The sequence below is a fragment of the Wasmannia auropunctata genome, unplaced genomic scaffold, assembly GCF_000956235.1.
Source record: "Wasmannia auropunctata unplaced genomic scaffold, wasmannia.A_1.0 LD336106.1, whole genome shotgun sequence".
NCBI classification, from domain to species: domain Eukaryota; kingdom Metazoa; phylum Arthropoda; class Insecta; order Hymenoptera; family Formicidae; genus Wasmannia; species Wasmannia auropunctata.
In genome coordinates this window covers 8,800,481-8,825,890 of record NW_012026784.1, presented here as the reverse complement: position 1 = coordinate 8,825,890, position 25,410 = coordinate 8,800,481, and the positions used below count along the sequence as shown (strand labels likewise).

General features: G+C 41.2%; 1 long non-coding RNA gene across 1 annotated transcript in view; it reads right to left on the bottom strand.

The window, feature by feature from the left end:
* The window catches only part of LOC105455936, a 90,850-nt gene extending 67,076 nt beyond the window's left edge, over nucleotides 1-23,774 (bottom strand). The window contains exons 1-2 of the long non-coding RNA XR_975189.1: nucleotides 23,061-23,774; nucleotides 22,758-22,792 (exon numbers count right to left, since the gene is read on the bottom strand). This is a non-coding gene — a long non-coding RNA (uncharacterized LOC105455936). The remainder of the gene's footprint in view (nucleotides 1-22,757; nucleotides 22,793-23,060) is intronic.
* Between the last annotated feature and the right edge of the window lie 1,636 nt (nucleotides 23,775-25,410).

Below are 25,410 nucleotides of genomic sequence, written 5' to 3'. Positions count from 1 at the left end.
GGCAGCGGCGGCGACGATATCGGGCCCCGTTCCGGAGCGTCCTGAAGTTTCGGAGCGATTCATCAGCGCGCGATCGCTCGTATATTCTCGCCGGCGACAGCGCGCGGCGCACCATGCGCCGTTGTATCGCTCATGGTATCACCGCTTCTCCGCTTATCCTCATCTCATTTCGCATCACGCAAACTTAAAGTCGCCCTTGTTGAATTATCCTTACCGAAATTACGTTATCAGGACTATTTTTTTGAAACCTTAATAAGAATTTATCTCTTTATATATACGAATGCAAACATTGAAAATATTTAATATTTGGAGCTGTTCTAACAACAGATATTAAAGTAAAAAATAAGAAAAATGACGTCTGCTTAAAATTATATTTATATCGATAGATATAAATATATAGATAATATAAATTATATATATTTATATCAATTGATTCAATAAATATTTTATTTTTATTTAATTTATTTGTATATCTTAATCATTATTTGGAAAAGACTAAAAATGTGGCATTCAATAAATTGTAATTGTATAAGGTATATATTTATCAAAAGGCCATCATATAAGAACCGCAAATAGGAAGCACGTGACACGAACGCACCCTTCACGCGGTAGCGGCGACACTGGTAGGCACTAGGAAGAACGCAACAGGTTGTCAGTTCGGTTCGTTGTATGATGCAGTAATTAATGCCTGTTAGCTGTATCCGGTGTACGCTAGGCGGCCAAGGAGCCTTGTAATCAAGTCGTAAATACGCGTAAAAATGATAGAAACGTCTAACTGCGCGCGAAGGGACCCACGTTGCTTTATTTCTCGGACTTCCCTTTGTTTCCGGCGCGTCACGCATCGCGTGAGTAAAGCAACGGGCGTGCAACTTGCGTACGAACAAATACAGGAATCGCGCGATCCGCATACTTGACCCCACGCATGCCCGATTCTTATCGCTGGTTTAACACGCGGCCGTATTTTCCAGCATGCTCAATAACGCAAACAGTTTCGATATTAAAGTAAAAAATAAGAAAAGTGGCGTCCGCTTAAAATTACATTTATATCGATAGATATAATAAATCCATTTAATAAATATTCTTATTTAATTTATTTGTATATCTTAATCATATCATAATGCTAAATTTGTCTAAACGAAATGTAATAAATGATATAGTACTTTTCTACAAACATATATTATGTTGAATAAAAAAGACAAAAGAGATCGATAAAACGGCGGAGTATTTTAACATTTCTCTTAATACGTAGCGAGATTAAGAGAAAGGATGATAATCTTCATGGTATCGTTATGTCCACACACATCATAATTGTTTAATTCTTTGCGTCGTTATTTCGAATCAGATAACAAAAATGAGATATGATTCAGTTTTACGAGGAGCGAAAAGAAAAGCCAGTTTTTTTTAAATGTATGTAGACAAGCGTTTCGTTAACCAGTTCCCGTCCAGGTAAAAGCTGCTTAGGGGACTTTACATGCAGCAACACGTTACACAAAGGCTCACGGAAAGAGTTTATACGTTTGATAGTTGCGGTTTCTCGTAGAATTATAAATTCATTTATATAACAAATTTCGATTCGTGCAATGTGGCGTGTACGAACGTGAATAATTGGCGAGAAGTTATCCATTGAATTCTCGTGATTCGAGTGTCGATCTAGTCTCATATCTGACTTCCTATTCAATATATTATAAAGAAAACTACATTTTACGTAAGTTACTACATGTTAGTCCCGCGTCACGGTTCATCTACCATGAATAACATCGCGGCTGGGTATCCCTCGACTTCGCCTCGTACCTCGAGCAACGACATTACCTTATCCGCGATAATCTCTGTAGGCTGACTTTTAAGAATTGGAGCTGCGACCCGGGCCAGACAAGTTACTCCATGTTCCTTATCTGAGGAATTAAGGATGCCGCAATGACGGTGAGAGAGTAACGAACGGGCGCGGTGTCGGTATATACGCCGTCACGTGGAAGCGATACCCTTCGGCGTGGCGCAAAGGGGCCGACCAAGCCCGAGCGAGGGTGTTAAAATTCTCGTTATGGCGCGCCGCGAACGGCCGTGAGTGAGTTCAACGACCGGTGGGGATTCACGATTCACGTTATAGATCGTCGTTTCAGATCCCGCAGGCTCTCGGCCCGTGTGTGCCCCGTTCAAATATCCCGAATGCCCGCTCTCGAGCACCATGGGTTCACGTAGGCGTCATTCTCACGGTGCCATCCACCCGGGCGATGTATTTGTTTCGCGCGCGCGGAAGGTGCGCGATATCGTAAAGCAAGGATCTTCTTAGCGGCTTGACCTTCGCGGCCGGGCTAAAGATAGGACATGACTCGGCGGATTTGTACGACGAGCTGAAAAACACTGCCGCGCGGCGCGCCTCGAACGAGCGTATAAACAACCGCGACGACAGGATACTAAACGCCGCTCGCTTTCATGTAAATCGAATAATTTCCTTAACCGTTCGCGGCAGCATCGTTGCACGATATGATCGATCTTATCTCATTGCCGCGAGGAAGTTCGCCGGGCGAGTCGTTGCTACCGGAAGGCATGCGTCATTGCGCCTGGATTCTAATGAAACCATTTTTTGAAGACGCGAAGACCGTTGGAGCGCGCGATTCCACCTTGCCCTCATAGATCATTCCGCTCCCGAAGAGAGAGCGGGAGAAGAAAGGAGCGAGGAGAGCGAGAACGATCGACCTACGCACGCTTATAGGCTCGCAACCCCCGCGAGGAAACGGAATTACCTCGAAGAAGGTTTCGATAGGCCTCTCTTCATCGGTCACGTCTTAATCGACGACGAGCACTCCGTTTCTTCGACAGCCGCGGTTGGGGGCCGACCATCAACGTAACCGAATCGCCCATCGCGGGATCGATACACGAAGCGGGTGGGGGAAAGAGAAATGTAAAAGAACAAGCTCGGAGAAAACGTTTGAGAGGCAAAGGAGGGGCCAAAGGGCACGAGCCCGTCTCGTATACGCGCGATCAGCTGACGCGTAATAATGTAAAGCCTACCCGTAGCCTCGATTAGAGGAGCTCTCTAATTGACGAGGTCGGTTATTAACTTGGAAGAAGAAAATATTGGCAACCAGCGGGCGGAGAAGCCGCGGCCTCGTGTCGATTAATTATTATCCCGAGAAAGAGAGAGAGAGAGTTGAGATATAGAGATAAATCAATTTCCCTTCCGCGATTCTTCTCGATTCTCTCGGACCGTTTGTCAGTCGTTCGTTGGTTGTCTATATTCGTTACAATGTTAAATGCAGCGATTTCCCGTGACGCGACGATCTTGCTACGAAATGCATAGATTATCGCCGCCTTGATATTTCTCAATCAGGGCAACGATCAACAGTGTTTCACGAACACTTTTCCTACGTCCCAAATAAATTTTTCTGTTGTTTTAATCACATCGATGAAAGCGACTTTTAATTATATTCTAAAATTAACTGCAGCGCCACAGATACAGTAAAACCATATACATGTCTGGTACATTAAGTACATGGAAGGATAGTGCTCTTATCTCGGATGAATGGCTGAATTTAAATCTCTTATTAGTATGTTAATGATAAAGACATACATTTTACTTTATGTCCGAATGTTTGCTATATCTTAAAAGTTGTTCCTTCAAGAAAGATTATACGACACTGAATTAATTATTCCGGAGGAAAGATAACAGGATATAGGTATTAGTAGTTACGAGGAAATGTTTCAGAAAAATTTGAATCTCTCTCTCTCTCTCTCTCTCTCTCTCTCTTTCTTTCTCTCTCCACGAAAAAGTAGTCAGGAGCGCAATTGCAGCAAAAATAAAGTGACTGCAGTTGACAAAAAGCGCGAATATGACTGCCGACAACGGAACGTGGCGGACTCGACCTCGGTGAAAGAAACTGACGTAGAATTTTGCACGGCGAGTGGCAAACGGGAACTGGGAGATTGGCGCGACGAATTGTCAGTATTGTCGGATAATGCCGATTAATCGATTGCCAATCGCGGATCGTTCACGGCTGCGTTCTCGGCCATGCACGTGAGGTGGATTAAACCGTTCTAACCGTGCGGAGGAGAGAACCGCTCGCTTGAAAGTATTTCAATAAGATTATCCTCTCGCGAATAATTGTGTCCCTCACACCTCGGATTGCGTCAAATAAAATAAATCACAACGACGGCAATCACGTGTCAGCTGTTAAAAAAATCGGGGATTGACTGTAATATTTATAAGATTGTAAGCGGCTTAAGACGGTTTGGAAATAAGCTCTTCAATTATTAAGAATAGTGAATAAGCTCTTTCTTATTTGAAAATATCCTTTTCCTTACCTTTTCTCGACCTTGTACACAAAGCTGCCCCTCACTTAATTCAATTCTTAATTCAATTTCGTAACTGTACTACTATGTTTTATCAGACAAGGGCGGAAGTCGCGCTTGGCGGCTTGTTTTTGGGGAACGGGCTCCTTTTCGAACATCGCTTATCGCCCCGCGGTCGTATTATTGAATTAATGAGTTTTCACTTCGTCGACGATTGACAGATAACTGGTCGGCGATAACTGTTATTACGATTCTTACACGAACGGGTGCCACGGTAGGGCGTGTCGCTGGAACGATATCGCGCGATAACTCGTGTATGGATCGTGCGGGCCACTTAGGCCGAGAAATCGTCGACCTGTTCTCGAGGCGGCAGCGGGCTAATGGGCTTCCCCGAAGTCGATTTTCCGATACTTTCCCTCGGGGGATCGGGTCGCACGCCACGCCGAGAGAGCGCACCGCGACGTTTCGGGAAGATAAATCGCCCGATTAAAAAAATCTATTTACGTTCGTACTGAATCGATGGCGAGCGTAAAATAGCTGCATATCCCAATTAAAACGCGACGACGAATATCGACTTTTCAAGAGAATCCAATTACTTGGCAGAGACCACAGATAAATTATCCCGCATGATAACCGTGCGGGAATTTGTCGTCCGACTTGGTGGAAACATATACGGTCTCTTGGTCTCTGCTAACAAGTGCACCGAGACATTATTGTATAAATGTTAAAAAGCGCTGATTTTTGTATATATCTTTTTTTATTACATATTAATTGTATTACGTGTTAACTCGTTATTTTATTCTGTTGTCCGACACAAATTGCTATTATTTCTTTATTCAACAACCACTAAATATTCACGACAAGATGGAATATAAAGGAATGATTACTTTACATTTTTAGAGTTTGACAGTAAAAAGAGTTGACGCGCCGTGATTGCAAAAGTCCGCCGAGAGTTCAAAATGTTGAAGCAACTTTAATACAATGTTAGCGTACCTCCTACCGGCGCACCTTTCACGAGGCTCTCCGGTAAAGTGAAAATGATATTCCGAGCTGTCGGCTGCGCCGAGTAGTATTAACGATCTTCACGGTGCACAAAATGGATATTCTTCTCCGCCGTGTAATCCATTATAAATCCATCGACAGCTTGGACGTGTGTCTCGTAAAATCGATACGTTTGCCTCCCTCGGGTCCGCCCTGCAGGTTTCCACCCCGGACCGTTCGGTGAAATAATAATTGACATGCAGAGAAAGGAGGGGGGGGGGAGAGGAAGGAGAAGAGAGGGCGGCGCGAGGCGCCAGTGCGTAGAGTGCTCGTGTGTGACGCGCATTAATTACGCATGACCATTAGCATTTAAATCGCTTTTTAATTGCAAACGTTGGTGCTATCTTCTTGCCGCTACGCGCATGATACTTTTGAACATTTTATTCCCGATACATGCCCCGCTGATCCGTTCTCTCTACAACCTACCATCGACATACAAGCCGGAACGATTTCGAATAGAATAGCAAGACTAACCGGGCGATTATTTATGATTGTGATCGCGATATTAAGGATATTAAGTATTGTGGGAGTAAGATGGGTGCAAGATCTAATCCCTGCGAATATCATTTTTTCTGTCGCATTGCATGTACATATATACACATATATATATATACACGATACGTACGCGTGCATACTTCTGTCTGAATTGCTTTAAAGTTAGATGATATATACATTATTATAGCGATTATCCTATCGTTCGTTATTTCTTTTATATTGCTCTTCATTATTATTTCTTGTTATTTATTTTTCCATTTTATATATACAATATAATCAATGCGATGACAAGAACCGAGATGGCAAGCGTACAATTCGGCACGTGCTTCTGCGTCCAATATAGTGTGGAATTTTCTCAATTGCATCGGTAGGTCGCGTGAATCGCATCGTCGTTTCTCGAGGCGCTGCCTCGAGTTTCGTTATAAATAAGCGGATAAGCCCGCGGTGCCCGTGGTGCGCCGGCAAGGTGCAGCGTGAAAAAGGAGATGATATGACAATACAGCAGCGGTACGGATTAATTTATCTTTCGCAGTAAAGAACGTAAGCAAAAGCGGTCGCACGAAATCAATTACAATTACAGGAGTCTGTGGTTTTTTATGAGATGATCGACTACGCGCAATCAATGAATTATGACTTTGCGCACTTGCCGTAAACGTACGCGATTATTTTTTTGTTCGCCTAACTAATGCTCGACTGCCGCGCGCCGTTCGCCCGTGTCTTTCTCTCGTTGAGATCTTATTATCCGCTAATTCGCGCCGATTCGCGCTAATTATCGTGCGCGAACCTTTTACGTGGCGCCGGTCGGGCCCTTTCACTTTTTCTTGTGTTACAATATCATTAATAAGTTCGTCGATTCTTAACTTTCAAAAGATCTATTCATATTGAGAAAATAGGAAGTTACATCGACTTAATCTTATTTTTAAGAGCTTATTTTCGCGAATTAATTAATTATAAGATTCTCCTTTTTCATTAAAATAAAAAAAAACAGATAAAAAAACGCTAAATGACAAAAATTTTTCTTTTAAACTGAAGTAATTTTATATAAGATACAAAAATTTTCTTTTTTTGATAGCATTATAACAGTGAACAAATATATAATTTATTAAAAATTTGAACACATAATCATGTTTTTCATGTTTTTAATTCTTCTAAAATAGATCACATTATTAGTAATATTTTCTTTAACTTTGACTTCGTCTTTTTACACCTTTGCAGAATTTAAATTTAGATATTCAACACCCGTTCCAATGAATAATCAATGGTGTCGTAATTCACGAGAAGTTGTCAACTAAACTCCATGATCTGAATATCCATTTTATGTAATAATGAGAGTGACGCCTCGTTACAACGTATTATTATTTTACGAGATGTACGTCGCAAACTACCTGCTGCGCGTCGCGGGATTAATTTCGCGTAACGCAGGTAACGTCTCGCGAATGAACGAGTTAACGCTGCCGTAATAACTCCGGTGGCCGGTTAACGTTTACACAGGTGCACCACGTAACGCACAAACGTGACTTTACCGCGGTACGCGTGCAGCAATGCCGGTTTGCATACGCATTCGGTGCGGCAGAATGCGCACCCGTTTGCGGCACAGGATCCGGCCGATACGAGGAAACGCGGTATATTTACGACAGCCATTAATCTCAAAGGGATACTCGCGGACGACGGAAACGAGCATGGCAGATTCTGCTCGACTTTACGACGCAGTCAGCGTCGACAAACGAACCTGCGTGATTACAGGTAACAGCGGCGCAGTAACTTTCGCGCAAACTTATTTATTTGTTCTCTTAATTGTTTATTCAACTTGCGATAATAAATTATAAACACGCTTTATAATTCATAATAATAAGAATAAGTAGAAAATTAATCAGCAAATATTTTCTAACTAAAAAGCAGTAAATTTATATAAATATATGTGCGAAATAATTCGCCAACAAAAATTGCTGTCCAAAGAGTAGTTTTTATGCAAGTGGCGAACTATGCGATTTTCAAAAATTTTTACAGCTAAAGAGATATTAAACCTGTTTTAAGAAATATGTAATGTAATGTAAATCGCGGACTCAATGCGCATCGACGAGGTCGAACGATGCACTCGTATTACAATTTGTATATATATTTGTATTAATAGTGATAATAGATATTTGTATGTGAAAATCTCGAAATAGGAGAACCCTAAGTTTTGCTTTCACTTCCAGTCTCCTTCACTTCAAATCGAGCTCGGCAAATTGGCTGGACTCTCTCTCGGAATTTTTTCTTTCTTTCGCTCTTTCGATTCTCGATATGCAAATACACATGCACACACATACACACAAAGACACACACACGAGCGTTCGGATTTAGCCGTTTTATCGCACGAAGAATTGTTGATACAAACGATTGTCAAACGGAAGCAGGCAAGCTAAGCAAATATTGATCTTAAGGCCTGTGAATAGTAGCGATGATGAGGCGAACGAGTAGGAGGAAAGAGAAAAGGAGCAACGTCGACGGCAACGTCGAGAAGTCGATATAACCAGGACGAGAGGCCTAACCCTCGGTTAGCTGATTGGATCGACGTATGCGAGAACGAGGATGCGGTGAAAAAAATCGGTGAATGGATCGGATCCCTCCTTCTGAAGATGCACACACTCGGGATTCAGCGACTTGTGATGGCTATTAGCAAAGTGCTGCGCGCGGTAAGAAACGCTCGCGGAAAAGGGATGATCCGCACCCAAGCGTGATACCGGATTGACCGATCAAATTAGCGTGCCATTGAATCTTCGATTAGGTATATATTCGTACCGTGCCGGAAGTAAAATTCAATCGCGCGAACCCGCTCGAACTATGGCTCGCGAGCGGAATCTTGGGCGCAACATTGGCTATCACGTGCCCGCGAGGATCTCGGACGATCGTGGAGTTCCATTCGCTCTATTTGCTCTCGCTAGAGCAACGATCGCATATACCATGGGCTCGCGCTCGCGTTCAGATTACACCGGATAATCGCGATATTTGCAGAACGCGATTATCAATCAGGCTCAGAGAGGCTCTGCCTTGGAGCGAGCTACTTTCTCGGTCACGCTGTCGCTTTCGAACACATTCGCGCCATTGTGCCGCAATGTAGCGACTTGGAGAGTTAGAGGTGTGGAGGAAGAGGAAAACAGATTTTTACTCTGTTTATTTACATGGACACTTTTAAAATAAATATACATACACATAAGAAAATTCAATAAAATCTCAATAATTGTACTATTATTTTTCTGATATATTTTCTTGGCTTTTTGCAGTCGTTTTTCAATTATCTTATTATATCAAACATATCTTTCTCAATAATTGAATCAAATGTCGGACATCAAAGAATGGATAATGATTTGTGTAATAAAATTATGGTAGATAAAAGAGAGTTCTATTGTGAAAAATTTGTGTTGTGTTACTATTATCAATAATAATAATTCATGACTGTACTGAAATATAACGCACGAGATTACACAACGAGAGACAGACGATTATATATCGTCAGATTATACAATGAGAAATGATCGCGTTTGAACGAAACAGCCGGGCTACAGCATACAATAATCACAATATTTGTGCACTGCGATTATTATCGCCAAAGCGTTTCGATTTCCTCGGGCGTCTTAATCCCTCGTTTTCTAACGGGTCTTTAAAATTCCAGTTAGTAAGTAGCTCAACTAGAAGCATGAAATTGTTTTAGAAGCGTGGCTTTTGCACAATCCAAGCCAATTTATGTAACAAACGTCATGATATTTAAACATTTCTGAAAATCTGAAATCGATTCTGCCTGGCATATAGTAATACCCCCGTAAACATTAAGAAGCGCTTATTTAATTCTGTAACTTCAATTTTTACTATATATATATATATATATATATATCTTAAAATTTTATGCCAAGTTTTTTTATTAAATCTCTTCTACTCTATTATATTCTAAAGTGATTCATATATTTTTCTAAAAAAACCGAAGAACGGACAAGGTACATTGGTTCAGTTAACTCTACAATCCGCGCGACACACTCTATTCTTACCACTTCTGATTATCATGATGCCGGGAGGCAGAAGGTAAAAGAAGAAAAAAAGAGTTGAAATGTGCGCGCCGAGTTTCCAATATCGCGCACGTACACCTGTTCTCTCTATGTCTCCCCGCGCGGTTTCGTTAAATTCGATATTTCGCAATACGCACGAGCCTTTCTCGGGGCGCCGTGTCACGCACGTGCGTCGATGCCGTAATACGACGCACTATGACGACCGTAATATAGACAACGCGGGATATCCAATATCGCGCGCACGACAAAGAGAAAAAGAGAGAGAGGGGAAAAAAAAGTTTGAATGATTATCTTGCGGCTAAATTGAGGTAATTTTCTATACCCGGGAATCGCAGTTTATCGGGATAAATACTCTCATTTTTGTCGTAACGGGTGATTGCGTCGCGCACGGCCCTACGGGTCTTGTCGCGTGGAGAATATCTCGGCACGGTTGAACGTGCTTCCTGTTCGTATTATTTCGTAAGAAGGTAACAATCGACATTGAACTAATCCATTTTTTTTCTCTGAATCGCTTTTACTCCTTATTACGTCAGCGAATGACTAATGAAACCAATTTAAATATCCCAATTTCATGCATAACAAAATGCAAAATGACTATACACTATATTATAGATACAATTATAATATCATTAATTTAGTTTAAGAAAAAGATAATAATATATAAAATAAATATATGTCAACTAACTTTAAAATTTGCATACGTATATATATTTGATACAGAAATAAAACGCATATAGTGATTCAATTAGAGGCTTAAAAAATTGACCATTATTTTATTACATTAAATGGTAATGTAACAGCTTACTTGAATTGTTTAAATTATAAATTGCTTTTTTATCAGTAAGAAAGTTTCATCCTATCACTTAATGTACATACGCGAGGTGTGTATAAATCATTTGCTTTTTGGATTCTTCTAATTGCGTGCATTCTGTTGATAAGCAATATCGCAGAGAGGATAGACCTGCATAATTCAAGGTAGACGCGCATCGTTAAGAGGCAAACGGCAGCACTTTGTAAAGGGCCTTCCGTTTTAATAAACAACAGGAATCCATTATAGAAAACACCTTCTAGCACAATGTACTTAATGGGCACAGCGATAGCGATGTAACCAGGTCTGCACGCACACACACACACATATGTAGCACAGTTTGCTCCGCGTGTATGCGCACGCGTGTCGTAACACACGAATGCCATGCAAGGGCATGTATGATGGTTTGTGCACCTTATGCTCACTCTCACCGCATATCTACATAGCATCGCGCCGCGCCACATACTGGGTGAATAACTTTTAAAGATAACACTGTCCGATAGCCATCGTCTCTCTAATTGTTCGTAGCCGGTGTAAACGATCAACACGGAGCTGTTCATAATTTCACAATCTACGGAGTAGCGTTTCTTAAATGAAAAATGGATTTCTTTCTTTTAACGTTTCATTCGAGCATTGATAAAAACGAAGTAATTGTTAGAGCTGCAATGTTGCAATGTATTTTTTAATTATTACATTATTGTGATGTAATAATCGTATATTTCTCTAAATAACGTATATTTCTCTATACGTATGTCTAACTAAATGATTTTGCAGATTGATTTAAAAATGTGAATCGAAGTAACGTAGAAATAAAAAAAAAGAAAAAGGCGTTTTTTATACATGAACACCCGTTAGATGTTAGTCTTGGTTTCTTACGGTACGTGGGTTAGGTGTATCTACCTGTCCGAGACCCCTCCCAGCTCACCTGTGGTGAAAAAGGGTCAATAGCACACACTGAGAGAACACGTACTGCGAAAGTCTGGACCGGGAGGCTGTGCCGAAAGCTCGTCGCGCCGGAGAAATGTCGGTCGACAATACTTTTTCTGGCGGCCGGCCAGAAACTTCGGGTATCGGAACGCTGTCAAGAGCATGCAGAGAAATAATAAAAAAAAAGAAAAAATCCAATCGGGAAATGGCTCCTTCGTTTTTCTTATCACATTATGAATAGCGGTGCGTTTCTACTCGCTCGCGCCTCGTGTTGTCATCCTTTCCTGATCTTGGGAACGAAGAAAAAAAAAAGTTCGCCGAGATAAATACGCCACGATAATTCGTCTCGACAAAACTGTGAGAAACAGTTGAAATCTCCGACATTCATATAATGATATTCATGAATTACGTAACATCGGACCGACGACGTATATAAAATTAAATCTCGTGTTCACAAGATGAGATGTTCCCGCCATTGAATCGTAAATATCGGATCCACCGTTCATTTTTAAATTCCAGGCACTTGTCTTGCGACGGAATTTAAATTAAACTGCAGTTCCTAGGATAACTAAGCCTTTACATACACACATAGTCGCATATCATCGTTTAATGCCGCTCGAGGCGAGGCTTTATTAGACCGAAGTGATCGGGAACAAAATACTTCGTATTTCGAGATATGATATGGTATTCCAACCTTGGCTAAGCGCAATAATCAACTATACTTAGAATAGATATACTTAGAATTCTTCACATTTCAATATTCATTAAATATATTCCAACTTTTTGATAGGTAGTTTATAAAAAATATATAACATACATAAAAATTTGTAATATAATTAACTCCAATTAAAATGACGTCAATTTGTAAAAACGACAAGATTTCATCAACAATTTTTTGAGGTATGTTTTTTATTTTTCGTAAATAATAATTTGCATGTATTTTTTTTAAGTTTAAACTATCTAATTACTTTTCCGCGGTAAGGCCCGAAAGGATAGAACTTTCTATAATGGGTGTTTCATACTCAGTTTGGAAAAGGGCGACGACTCACGGGAGGTGAAAGACCGGCGCGATGTCATGGACAGAATCGCGGCGACGCAACGCGGACGAGCCGAACGACCCGCGCGGTGAGAAGCGACGGTCGAGGAAGTAGTAAAAGAAGTTTATTGGACGCCTTAATGACGTAATAGCGCGGGTGCCTCTCGTGGAAGACGCGCGAGAAAAGATGCGCGAGTGTCTCCCAAGGGCGATCCGAAACCGGCCTGAGCCGCGTTATAATAAGGGCGGCGCGATCGCCGTCGTAAAGTCGACGGAATCGTTAAATTCGTGGTACCGCTCGTTCGCTTGCTTCCCTCCCCCTCCTCCCTCCTCCCGGTCCGTCCCTTTTCCTTCTTGACCGATCCCTCGCTGTTATCCCTCGTACGCGCGCACGAAATTACCCAGAGAGCGGCGAGAGAGGCCCTTCTCTCTTTCCTCTCGCCCCCGGAGGACTCGGGCGATTACGTGACGTGCACTCGCGTGTGCATGTCTCTTTCGGCCGGCAATCTGGAGCACCTCCGTCTCTTTCTCGCTCGCCGACGAGAGAATCTATCATGCCGAATCCCGCTGAGTCGAACGAAACTCGATGGGTACTCGAGGTACGAATCTTGACTGAATACGCGCGATGAAATTGCTGCCCTGATAGTGCTTTCTCGTTTTGTACGTTTCAACGAAGCCATTACTGCGGTATTTGAGGGTTTGCGTATCCTTTCAGTGCCACACACACTTGAGAATTTGAAAAATATTTGGACAGTTAAGATTTCTTAAATATGTAAATGTCGAATGCCCTCGTGTGTGTATATGGATATTTGATTGGCAATTTAGGCGGATTCAAGTGTTTAATTTCAATATTTATAAATTATTCGAGCATTTCGATACTAATGTACATTAGCGGTTTAACAGTCGCTGCTTTGTTATTTAACAGAATTTGCGATAATCAAATAATTATTTTACATATTTATGTTATTTGTAAAATCTGAAAGAATATGCACTTCGCTGGATTTCGGGAGGTCCTCTTTACTGTCCGAAAGGGTGTGCGGCGATGCACCGAAATTGTTGTAACGAGCGCCGTTAAGGCTTCTTTCGTTGGAACGTAACGGACAGCGGTTAGGCTTTATGGACGAAAACATAACGGAATTCGTCCCAAGGCAACTTTGAGTATCGGGGCATGAGCATAAGTATTGGTTCCTACGACTTCGAAGGCTCGGAATTACCTTTGCTGTTTATGAGAACAATGTAGCAACGAAGCGCATTGCTACATCGTGTGGAATTATATTTCTCGTACAATTATGTAATTTCTTATGGTATGTAAAAATAATAAGATTATAAACTGAATAAGAAGATCAAAATATATGCCTTTCTATTAACTTGTGAAAAAACATAATAAATTTATATCGAAATCGTTAATAAAATATCAAGTTATTACGAATAAATAAACAATTAATGTGGAAAAATTTTAAATATATTTTTCAAATTCTAATTTTAATATATAAATACGTATTTTTTCGTATCTTTTATAATCGACAAAGGGAGAGAGTACATTGTATATGAAAAGTAACAACGATTTTCTTATCGATCGTAATAAGTTGTTTTATCGACATGAATTTTTAAAATCGCGCTTTAAGACGATACATTTCGTAACCGTTTGTCTTTTCGTCTTCTTCGTCATCGCCGAGACGAGCGAAGCGCATGCTATGGGTCGGTGCTATCGATTGCCGCGCACTCACCACGAGTCCTTGGACACGTGGAAGAAGGTGGAAGGTGCGTGCTGCACGCAGCGAGAGAACCTGCGTTATAACGAACGCACGATCCATCTTGATTTCTTCGCCTCCTTTCACTTTCGACAATCTCTTCGGTTTCGCCCGCGGCCGAAGATATCGCAGGACGCGGGAGAGATCGACTCTCGATACATGACAACGACGGATTGATCAGCGAAGGGCAGCGAAAGCTTTCGTCCCACGCGCACATATTTGTTATTGTGTTATTTTCATTTGCGCAAATCGTTCAATTTTTGCAAAAAAAAAAACATTGAACTTCTAAAATATATTTAGATTTAGAAGATGGTTATAGAATATTATGTACATATCATTGATAAAGAAGGAATATCACAAATGTCTTATATCTAATACAATTTAAGTTGAGGATAAAACAAAGATATTGTAACTGCATTTTTTCAGTCACTGTACAAAGCAAAAAGAAAATTTTGATATCATCAAAATAATCATAATCGATTGTTCAAGAATTTGTATATTCATATTTTCAATATCTGAATTCTCATAACATATATATGAATCAAAAGAATCGACTACTTTAAATTCATATAATCTTCTTGTTAACTTTTAATTTTGAATTTTTAAATCCTTATTTAAAATAATAATAATAATAATAAATTTGAAAAAATCTCTATACGAAATATCGCTGGATATTTTGAAGATCAATCGCGAAGAACAAGTGCGGTATTCATTTCTGGCCGAATCTAATTCGTTGCTTCCGCTTGATGCGTGTCGGACGCGTGTCTGAGAGGCTGATTTGAACTGCTCGTTAAATTATCTCATTAAAATCGGTGAGCTTTCGATCGATCTCTAAACTATATATCTCTCTCGCTCTTTCTCTCTCAGCTGGATGCGACACGACGCTTGGAGAAATCACGGTGCTGCTGAACAGACGTTCCTCGCGGAACAACCGCGAGAAAATTAGCATAGGAAATTGCGCGGCGCGCGGCGATGAGAATCTTAAAGCGTGATTTGTCTTCGCCGGACATCCACGCGCCAGGCGCGGTAATCAATATACGAGGTGCCGCGATACAAAATTATGCAATTAAGCTCGCAGCGACTCTTGAGAATTGCAAGCGACGTACTTGACAAACAAGCCCCATGCTGGAACTTCCGGTATCGTGACGTTATAAATTAATCTTGTCTACCGTTTCTTTTTTCCTTTTTATTTCTAGATATTAGATAAATCCAAAATGCTTCTACCTATATTTTACAGCAAACATTTTTCTACAATCTAATACACTTCTCTTTTAAATTAATTAAGCAAGAAAGTCTTTCTCTTTCTCCTGTTCCCTTTTCTCTATCTCTATTAAAATCTATTTGCCATTTTCAAATGTATGATTATTAAATTCTGATAATAAAATGATAACATAATTCATATTATTATTGTAATAACTATAGTATATTTTACATTGTCGATATATCTGCGATACGCGCGTCGCAGACAATAGTCGGTGCGTAATGTAAATGTTCGTAACATTTTGTTACCGCGTACTCTCCGGCATGCACTAATCTTTAACAGATTTCGTCCTCGTAGCAGTCGGTCCGTCGCGAACGATCGAGCAACGATAACACCGCCTATTACGACAATACCGGTCGTTTCGAATCGGTCGGAGTCGGCGGGAGAGGTTTTTGCTTAAGGCGAGCTCTCTCGCGCGCAGTTTCTTGCTCCCGCACGCACGACCTCTTCCATGTCCGTCTGTTCCTTCGGAATCGATTTACGAGCAAACGCCGTTGCGTCAGTGCTCGGTGGCCACCACCAGCACGTGTTGACGCGTATACACACACATACACGCTACGTTTCTCGTATCACACTAGTAAAGGCGAGGCGATATACTGTGGTACGCGCGCGAACGCGCACCCGGTGGGCAAGTGGCCTTACAAGGACGTGCTGCACGACACGGCGCGGCGCGGCGGCGGCGGCGGCGGCAGCGGCAGCGGCGGCGGCGGCTGCTGCGAGAATATCGCGCCGTGGTCCTGAATGCACGCTGCACGGCGGCAACCGCTCACATAGAGCACAACGATTTACATGCGCGCGTACGCACATGCGTGCAGCTTACGCTGATGCTGGCACGCATGTACACGCGCGCTGGTAGGTCGGGGACTGGCATACCACGGAGCGAGACTCGAGAGCTATCCGCAACGGCACGTGCTTAGAGTAGTTGGTAGAATTAGCCAGTTTTTCATTAAACTGCCAAAGATAACGATTGACACTTTTGAAGAAACAAATAATTATTTATCACAAAGTTTTTAATTTAAATATTTGCATTGATTCGCAATAAATTTGGTTGACGAGAAAATCTCATTTTAAATATTTTATGAAAAGACATGAAATATGGACAATCAAGTTTCGTTTTACATGCGCGCGCGCAACCTTGTATTATTAAAATATTAACTTTAAAGTTTAATATTAAATTTTTAATATTAAAAATTTTGATATTATATTAATTTTATATTTTTTTGCTTAACACTTTCTGCTCAGATACATAAACAAGATATAAACAAAATAGGTTTTTACTGATCGTATTTTATAGTCATATTAAAAATATATATATATTTAAAGAAGACAAAAACAAGAGGTAGAAACGAATTTGCGAATAAAACAATACGTTTGAAGTTTGCGGAGTTAGCAAACTTTATTTTTTCCAAAGCAATAACATGCCTCATTGCGGTATGTATGACGACAATGCCGAAGAAAGCGAAATAGATGGCGTCTGATTAATAAATCAAATGATGGTTCATTTGAGAATAAATAGGGCACAGCACGCAATCGCTGGTTCAAATAATGAAGTCTTTTCACTTTAAATGTACTTTAATTGGTACTTTAAACCGCGCTCTGGCCCGAGATGTATCCCAAACCACGGACCGTACCACCGTAAAATCGTCGAGCGGGCGGACGCGGACGTTTCGTGCGGTAGGTAACTTCAGCTACGGTATACGCAAGACCCGTACTTAAAATTTTATTTTGGCGAGAGTGCGAAGCAGAGAAAAGGAAGGAGGAGAACAAGAGTAATCCGCGTACACAGTGAGAGTACTCGAGGAAGAGTCATATGAAGGCAGAAATTACGGCACGCATAGAAGTACGCGGAAGAGGAAGCGATTTATATAATTAAAACGAATTCCACGCCGCAACGCCGCGATTACGATGAATCGAATATTTAACAATTCCGAGAATACTTTCCGTTGTAATAAGTGCGAATTTCCGCCCACCATCATGCTCGGAGAAGCATGGGCGTGTTTGTAATATCAGATGTTACAAAAAGAGATAGGAGATTGGGAGAAAATTATATGATGAATTTAATTATTTACAGTCCATCGCGATATTTTCGTTTTTTAAGATAATAGTTGTGTGTTTTCATCATTTCGTATTTTGTTTGATCAAAAAATGTTTTCTTGTATTTTATTAATTTGGGAAAAATTTATGTGTAAATAAATTATTTATCTATTTACGTGATAGTCTCTTATGTCAGTCAAAATCGCGATATTTTCGTTTTTTAAGATAATAGTTGTGTGTTTTCATCATTTCGTATTTTGTTTGATCAAAAAATGTTTTCTTGTATTTTATTAATTTGGGAAAAATTTATGTGTAAATAAATTATTTATCTATTTACGTAATAGTCTCTTATGTCAGTCAAAATCATTTAGTCATGTCATTTCAAAAGAAAATTTAATTACTCTGATCCCTATAATGAGTATTTTAATGTGATAAATACTTGAGTGCGATAGCAATCAAAAAGGAATGTAGAAATGACCGCAAGAAGCACGAATGTGCTGTCGGTAACGGACAGCAGGAAGAGGAAACACGCGCGGCGCGAGAATTTTTCCGGAAAAGTCGAACGATGACTCGTTCCTTCATCGCTCGCCTCGACTCGCTTCTGTACGTTCCCCGCTCGCGCGGTCCGCAGCACGTGTAAAAGAGACTGCGGGAGCAGTTTTTGCCGTAATCTTCGCGGCTCGTTTCCGCCGCCGCGACCACAGAATTCGCCCGAGAGAGGAGAGCGATTTTGCGCAGAGACGCCACACTGTTGCGGCGCGGTACGCCTCACCGGCGACGCTGATCGTCGCGCGGTAGCGGTAAGCAGTTTCGCAATTTCCGCGATAATCCGCGTTGCGGAACAGGTCCGCAACGTCGTCGGCGAAACGTCGTCATGTATGCGCGCGGTATCTGCTATCCGGGCCTGATAAATTCACCGGTGATGTTTACGACCCAGTTAGGGGGACGATGACGGTCGGGACTCTCTGACTCGCGAAGCGCATTATTCCCTACCTGCGTCCCACGGCCATATCCCTCGTAAATATCGTCGATGTTCGCTTTTCCGAGACGATAAAGCTCGCATCTACTTCGGAATCATCGTGAAACGATAAAATCTAACGGTACCGTGCGCGCGCGCAGGTCTCGAATGGTGTGAATTGGTGTTTACCGTCGCTTAATTAGCGCGTACGATTTATGGGCTGATCCGGCTCACGGATTTGCGACGGAATTTTGCCAGCTAACTAATGTATCGCGATATCCGGAACATGATTGTAGAACACCAAATAAATGTCACTGATCTGTCTATTTATTTAGCCTTTTACGCTTATCTATTCTTTTATCTCGCAATAAAGTTCCAAGAATTTTAGTGCCGAAAAGTGGCTATAACTAGGAAACTAGGAAGTTATAATATTCGAAAAAAATGAATAAAGATAGCTATTATAATGTCTCATATAATCCTAAAAGAGTTGTGCTCGAAGTCTTATCGTAATTACATCTATCTAAATATTTAATCATTTATTTATGCAAAAAAAAATTAGCAATACTACTTTAGAATCAATGCATAATTAAAACGCGTATTCTAATATAATATTCAGTGTAAATATAGCTTTGGAATTCGCAACTTTTAAGCAAATGAAAAATTACTCGGTGGGCGTATAGAAATTATATATATAGTCGTCACATATTTCACGTATGAAAGAGGCCAAGGAAAAGCCTACTTGTCAAAGCGGTGACAGTATGCGTGTCCGGAAACGCACTTGATCGACTCTCAATTGGGAAATGCCGACGCGTACTATCGATGGCACTGTTCGAGGTCTCCGTGGTTCCTCCGCGTGGTGAAAGTCCGCGGAGAAGTTTCGCGAGCGGCTCGTCGGCAGAAAAGACGGGACGCGGCGCGTACGCGGCGACGACTGTGCAGCGGAGAAGACTGTGCCCTCGCCTATCGAGTAGCAATAACCATAAAACCTATTGGCCGCGACGTATTTACATTCCATCGTCAGTACCTGCGAGAGAGGAGTGCCTTTCGTCGGTAGGAACGAAAGAAAGAATCGAGAGGGAAGGTGGAAAGGCACGACTGCGATCGTATGCCGGAAGCAACCGAGTTTTTTCAACGATCGGAACATTCCGAAGCGGAGAAACATCCGGAGAAACGCGGGCGTGTAAAGTGGAAAGATAATCGTCGGAAGTTGAGTATCGGCAATGCGCGCCGTTCGCCTACCGCAAAGTAGCTCGAAAATTTCCTTCGCGAATGCATTCATCGTTAAGTTATATGATCATATGACGCGAGAGAGATTGCCGAGATAATCAGGCGACTTTGTAGATTTACGACAACAATTGCCATTTATTGATCTCCGTGATAAATGTCTCTCGTTAGAGCAGATCCTATAAGATTTAAATGACTAATATCTCAGATATCGAAGATAAATGTTTCATTTATGACACTTCGTCGTGTCTTACCCGACGATTTGGTCTTAACGATCTCTCTTCTACAACTATGAAATTTTATCTATATTATCGCAGATTTATGCCAGCAGACATACGGCGGCGTTTCGTATGAAAACGTAGCCGTGCATTGTTTTCACAATGAGATAATATTACACAGCATCATTTATATTATATGTCACAATTAAATCTGTGCGCGCGGATGGATCATTTATATCAACTGTGCCGGAGTCTTTATGAAACATTACGCGCTAATTAACGGTAAAATATGACGTAATAATGTTAGATGCGCCGTATCGCACGCTACATCGAGCAAGTAGCGCGCGTACCGACACCACCGCGCCCGGTTCAGCGCCGAGTCCGCGCCGCGCCGCGGATGGGATCGCTCAAAATCGTATTTAACCGTAATGGTCAATGGCTGGCCGTGATTAGAGGGCATTACCGGGTAGCGTCGAGAAAGAGAGAGCGCGGGGCCACCCACCAACCTCAATCAACCTCTCGAGAGCGAGAGCACCGGCCGTCTCCTCGTCCTTTTCTGCTCAGTGAGAGCGAGGCGTCTCTCTCTTTCTCTCTCTTTCTCTCTCTCTCTCTCTCTCTCTCTCTCTCTCTCTCTCTCTCTCTCTCGGTACCCCTCGCTTCTTTCCACGGCGATTGCTACGGCTCTACAACCGCCCTGGCCGCCACAACCGTCGCCGCTCATCCTCCGAACGGCGAACGGAACGAAAGCGAGCCGAACCCACTTCAACAACAACAGTGCGTACCAGATACTATACGGTTCGTACTTTGATGTGCACCAAGCGCACCTCGGTGCCTCCTCTTCCCGCCGCGAAAGTGAAATCCGGATTCACTCTATCCTTCATTTCCCGAAAGTAGTAATTACAAAGGATAGAAGTAATTTCTATTTCCTTCTCTCGAGAAAATCCGATTCATTGATCTTAAGATTCAAGAAAATAAATGCATGCTACAGAATTCGATATTTAAGAAACAGATAAGATGTGATTACACAGATTTAAAGGAATATTACGTTCCTATTCGCAGATTGCGAATACGTTTGAAAAGATATCTGCATCGCGATAAGAGCCACTAAAACCCATGAATATTGACGCTTTCCAATGGTAAGGGGCTACTCGCTTTCGGCAGTCCTTAACTCCTCGCTGGAAACGACGCTGAAACGACTGATTCGATCGCTTTAGTAAGGCCGTATCTACCGATATAGCTCTAACCTCGCGATTCCGATCTCGACGCTTCCCGATGAAACAGCGAACTTTATCGGCGATATTTTAAATCCCACGATCGTGTACGCGTTCGCCGACTTTTACACCTGGCGCGACTTACACTGGTGTTATACCTTACGCCTTCGCGTTAGCCGTAGCATATTTACAGCTTAATATAAAATCGTATCGGTAAACACGTGCACAAACGTGCGTTTATGCACGTGGTCACACTTTAGCGAAACAGATAAAAGGGACGAGAGCAAAGCCGTGAGAATCGGACAGTCGCGAATTAATATAAATATTGACGCGCGGGGGTGTCATCGTACGAGAGAGCATAATATTAAAAAAAAAGTAAATATTTTATATCATGACTTCGTGCCTGTTGTGTATGTTGGAAGCTAAATAACATTATCTTATGCTATATATGTAAAATCTAGAGACGGAGGTGCAGGACCTGCCAACGGACAAGAAATAGATGCACAGCTGTGACAATTTTTATTGCGTGTAACTATCTCTTTATCGCGGTACACGTACATTCGCCAATCGGGGAACGATAAATAAAGCCGCGTAAAACGAATCGGAGGATCCATAATAATAAAATAGATCAATATCTATCCGTAACAATCACCGCGCGGTAGCACATTTCCGGTTTACTCGCACCTTAGACGATTTTAGCACCTCGCACCTGCGTGGTAGCCGTAAGACTTTATTTACACGAGTAATCTCGGAACGAGTAAGTTGCGAGTCGCTTGGTTGCGGCGAGTCGCGGCGATATCGAGCGCGGTGTAAAGATTATAACAAATTGCGTGGCGTGCCGCGGCAATAATTAATTAAACGGCAATAGCACTGAAAAGAAAAGAAATACAATGTATACTAGAGATACGATAAGAGCTAATATATAATTGGCGAGGAATCGAAAAAAATGCCAGTGGTGATAAATTTTGAAGTGACTCCTTGCACGGCAAACAAATATCATATTTCTCCGTGGCATTTACGCACGGGTTGCGCGTTTGAAACGCGCCTTTTTTTAGCACGATACTTTACAACTATCAAGATTAGACTATTCAATTATTTGTCGAATACCTTTTCAGTATCTATATTGAAGAATAACAAAGATAGATATCTTCGAATTGGAGCTTTGTAATTTCAAAATCTATACGAACGTAGCCTCTATATTTCTTTTTTTTAGATTAAAAATGCGTACATGCATAACGAAATAAAATACAATTATAAAAGGAATATATGTAAGCTGAATATATGTAAGATGTAATATATGTTTGTTTGGTGTGCATTCTTGCACGAAAAATCGATGATTACACATATAATTAACGTTAAATAATCAATCTGCCGTGAAAGGATCTATGAGATGTTCTTTTTATCTGTAACATTCTTTCACAGATTTATTTTCTGATGAGATTAAGATAAAAGTCAATTTGACTCACCGTTATGATGCGCAACAGCGGTGTTGTAATATAATCTGCAAAATCAACATATATACATTTTGATTTTGCAAAACTAGCGCCCATATACACACAATATATTGAGTAAATATTGCATGCATTAAATTTTTTTTGTCAAACAAGTATTTATATAGTGAAATTACTTTCTAAAAAATGTCTTCTTAAATATAAACTTTTATAATAAATGTGTAAATAAAAATCTTTTTCAAAAAACAATCCAAATAAAGATTAAACGATTAATTTTTAGTATTATAAAATAAATGATAAATTATATACTTATCCAACCTTAGGTTGTTCCTGATGCTTTCCAGGTCTCCTCCCCATCTCAGATTCCTCCAGGTTCCTTCAGTTTGCCTCCTCTCAGATGCACACACAACACAATACAACGCGAAAGCGCTCGATTGGTTACGAGAGCGCGCCCGTACTAAATACTAATCATTCGAATATGACGATGCGAGAAATATGTCTTTGCGACATCTTGCACAGCATTCAACGAAAGAATAAGATGAAGAAAGTAATGTCAGATGCGAAGGTGCGAAAGTAATTAATATCCACTCGCGACGCGCGACGCTCCGTTTCGAGAAACTATAAACATGGCGGAAGGACTTCGTGGAAATCGCGGGGGGCCAACTTTACGCACCAAAAGTGATTATCGTCGCGACGCGACGCTGCGCCTGTTGCGCCAATAAGCGACACTAATGCGTGCACTTTCCGTACTACTGATATTCCGTACTATTGATGTCGTACATTTGCATTTCATGATTGCATCGCAACGTAAAGACGATCGAGCGCCCGCGAATTGCATTATTCGATACGATCGTCACTTTATCGATTAGATCGAACTATGAATTTTGATCGCGTGAATCTCCGCGAGGTAAATATCCAATATCACGAAGCTGTGAAAGTAATATATATCTACTCGCGACGTTCCGTAACTAACGATCAGAAAGTCTAGTGACGAAGAGAATTCGCGAAAATCGCGGGGGGCCAACTTCACGCATCAAAAATTATTAGCGTCACGGCGATGCCACACCTGTTAGCACTTCTTCCTCTAGAGTCTCTAGACTAATCGTGCACTTTTCGCACTTTGCATAACGATGCATACACTTGTAACATAAAGACCCGCGATACAATGTGCGTCATCAGAACGTCACTATCCGATACGATCGTCGTTTTATCGATTGCTCGGGCGATCGCGTTAATCTCCGCGATGTTCAATTTACGATTACCGAATCTGTGCCACGCGATCGTCATACACTATATCTAATCGCCGGGATATGATGATCGCGCGACACATTCCAACGGAACTCCCGACATTGATCGCGACACGCGACACGCTGTTATCGCGAAAGATAACCGCGATCGAATAACATCACAATTCATGTTCCTTCATTAATGCTCCTAAAGATTAAGGCGACCCCCCATGGCACTAGCGTACGTGCTTCTCTATATAAGCAAGCTAGTACATCTTAAAAAATTGGACAATTTTGTAAGCGAATAAAGAAATGCGCATGCAAATCGATCGCGCTATTCGCAATCATATATTATCAATGGAATTATTTAAAAATACAAACAATAGAACTGTAGAACTTAAAGGACGTGTCACAACAGTCCAGAACTGAATTCAATTCTCCTTGAAATATGTTGTTAAACACAAAAATCTAAAAGACACATATTTTTTTATACATGCAAAATCACATGTTTAGGGGGTGAAACACCCCTTTGAAAATAAATGGTTCTTCATAGCGAATATCGTCCAAAGTATAAAAGATAGAAAACAATTTTTTTAAACAAAAGTTGTACGATTTGAAGAGTACTTTCAAGTTATAAAGGAAAACAATTTTTTATTTGAGTGGTGGGAATATTTTGTTAAATAAAAAGAAATTAAAAATTTTTTTTCTTTTAACTTGAAAGTATTCTTCAAAGCATATAGCTTTTGTTTAAAAATTCTTTTCTCTCTTTTGTACTTCCGACAATATTTGCCACGAAAGAGAAGAAACCATTTTTTTTAAAGGGGTGTTTCACCCTATAAACATGAGATTCGCCGCACATATAAACAAATATGTGTTTCTTAGATTTTTGTGTTTAACAATATATTTCAAGGAGAATCAAATCGATTCCGGACGGTTGTGACATGTCCTAGTCAGTCCTAGCTTTGTTATAAGTGTGCATTTGTTCGCAAAAACGGGATTCGATTGTCCACATCGCTAATTGGCCAATCTAATGTAATTTTCTTGATTGCTTGGTCCAACGGAAAAAATTCCAAACACCGATATAACTGTGAGTGGCGTGGTCAATCACGCCGTGGGCCAATGGAACTCTTTCCTTTCGCAATGTTAAGCTAATATTATATTTGTTCGTACGACACTTCGTTATAATTTCGTAGCGGAGACGAATTCGACACAGATCAGTCTTGCTTTTATATTTTCGCTGGATCTAATTAGTGTAAAAACCAATCATAATAAAGAATCACTAAGCGCCCACTGGTTTGTTTTCTCTGCTGAACGCAGCCAATCACAATACAGTTGGGCGCTCGGCGCTGTGGTGTGGCGCTTGTTGTGTATTACGCACGGTAACCTTGAGTCATTCGCACGTCCAATGCCCGACGCCGAGATTCGAGCAGGCAGGCAACGCG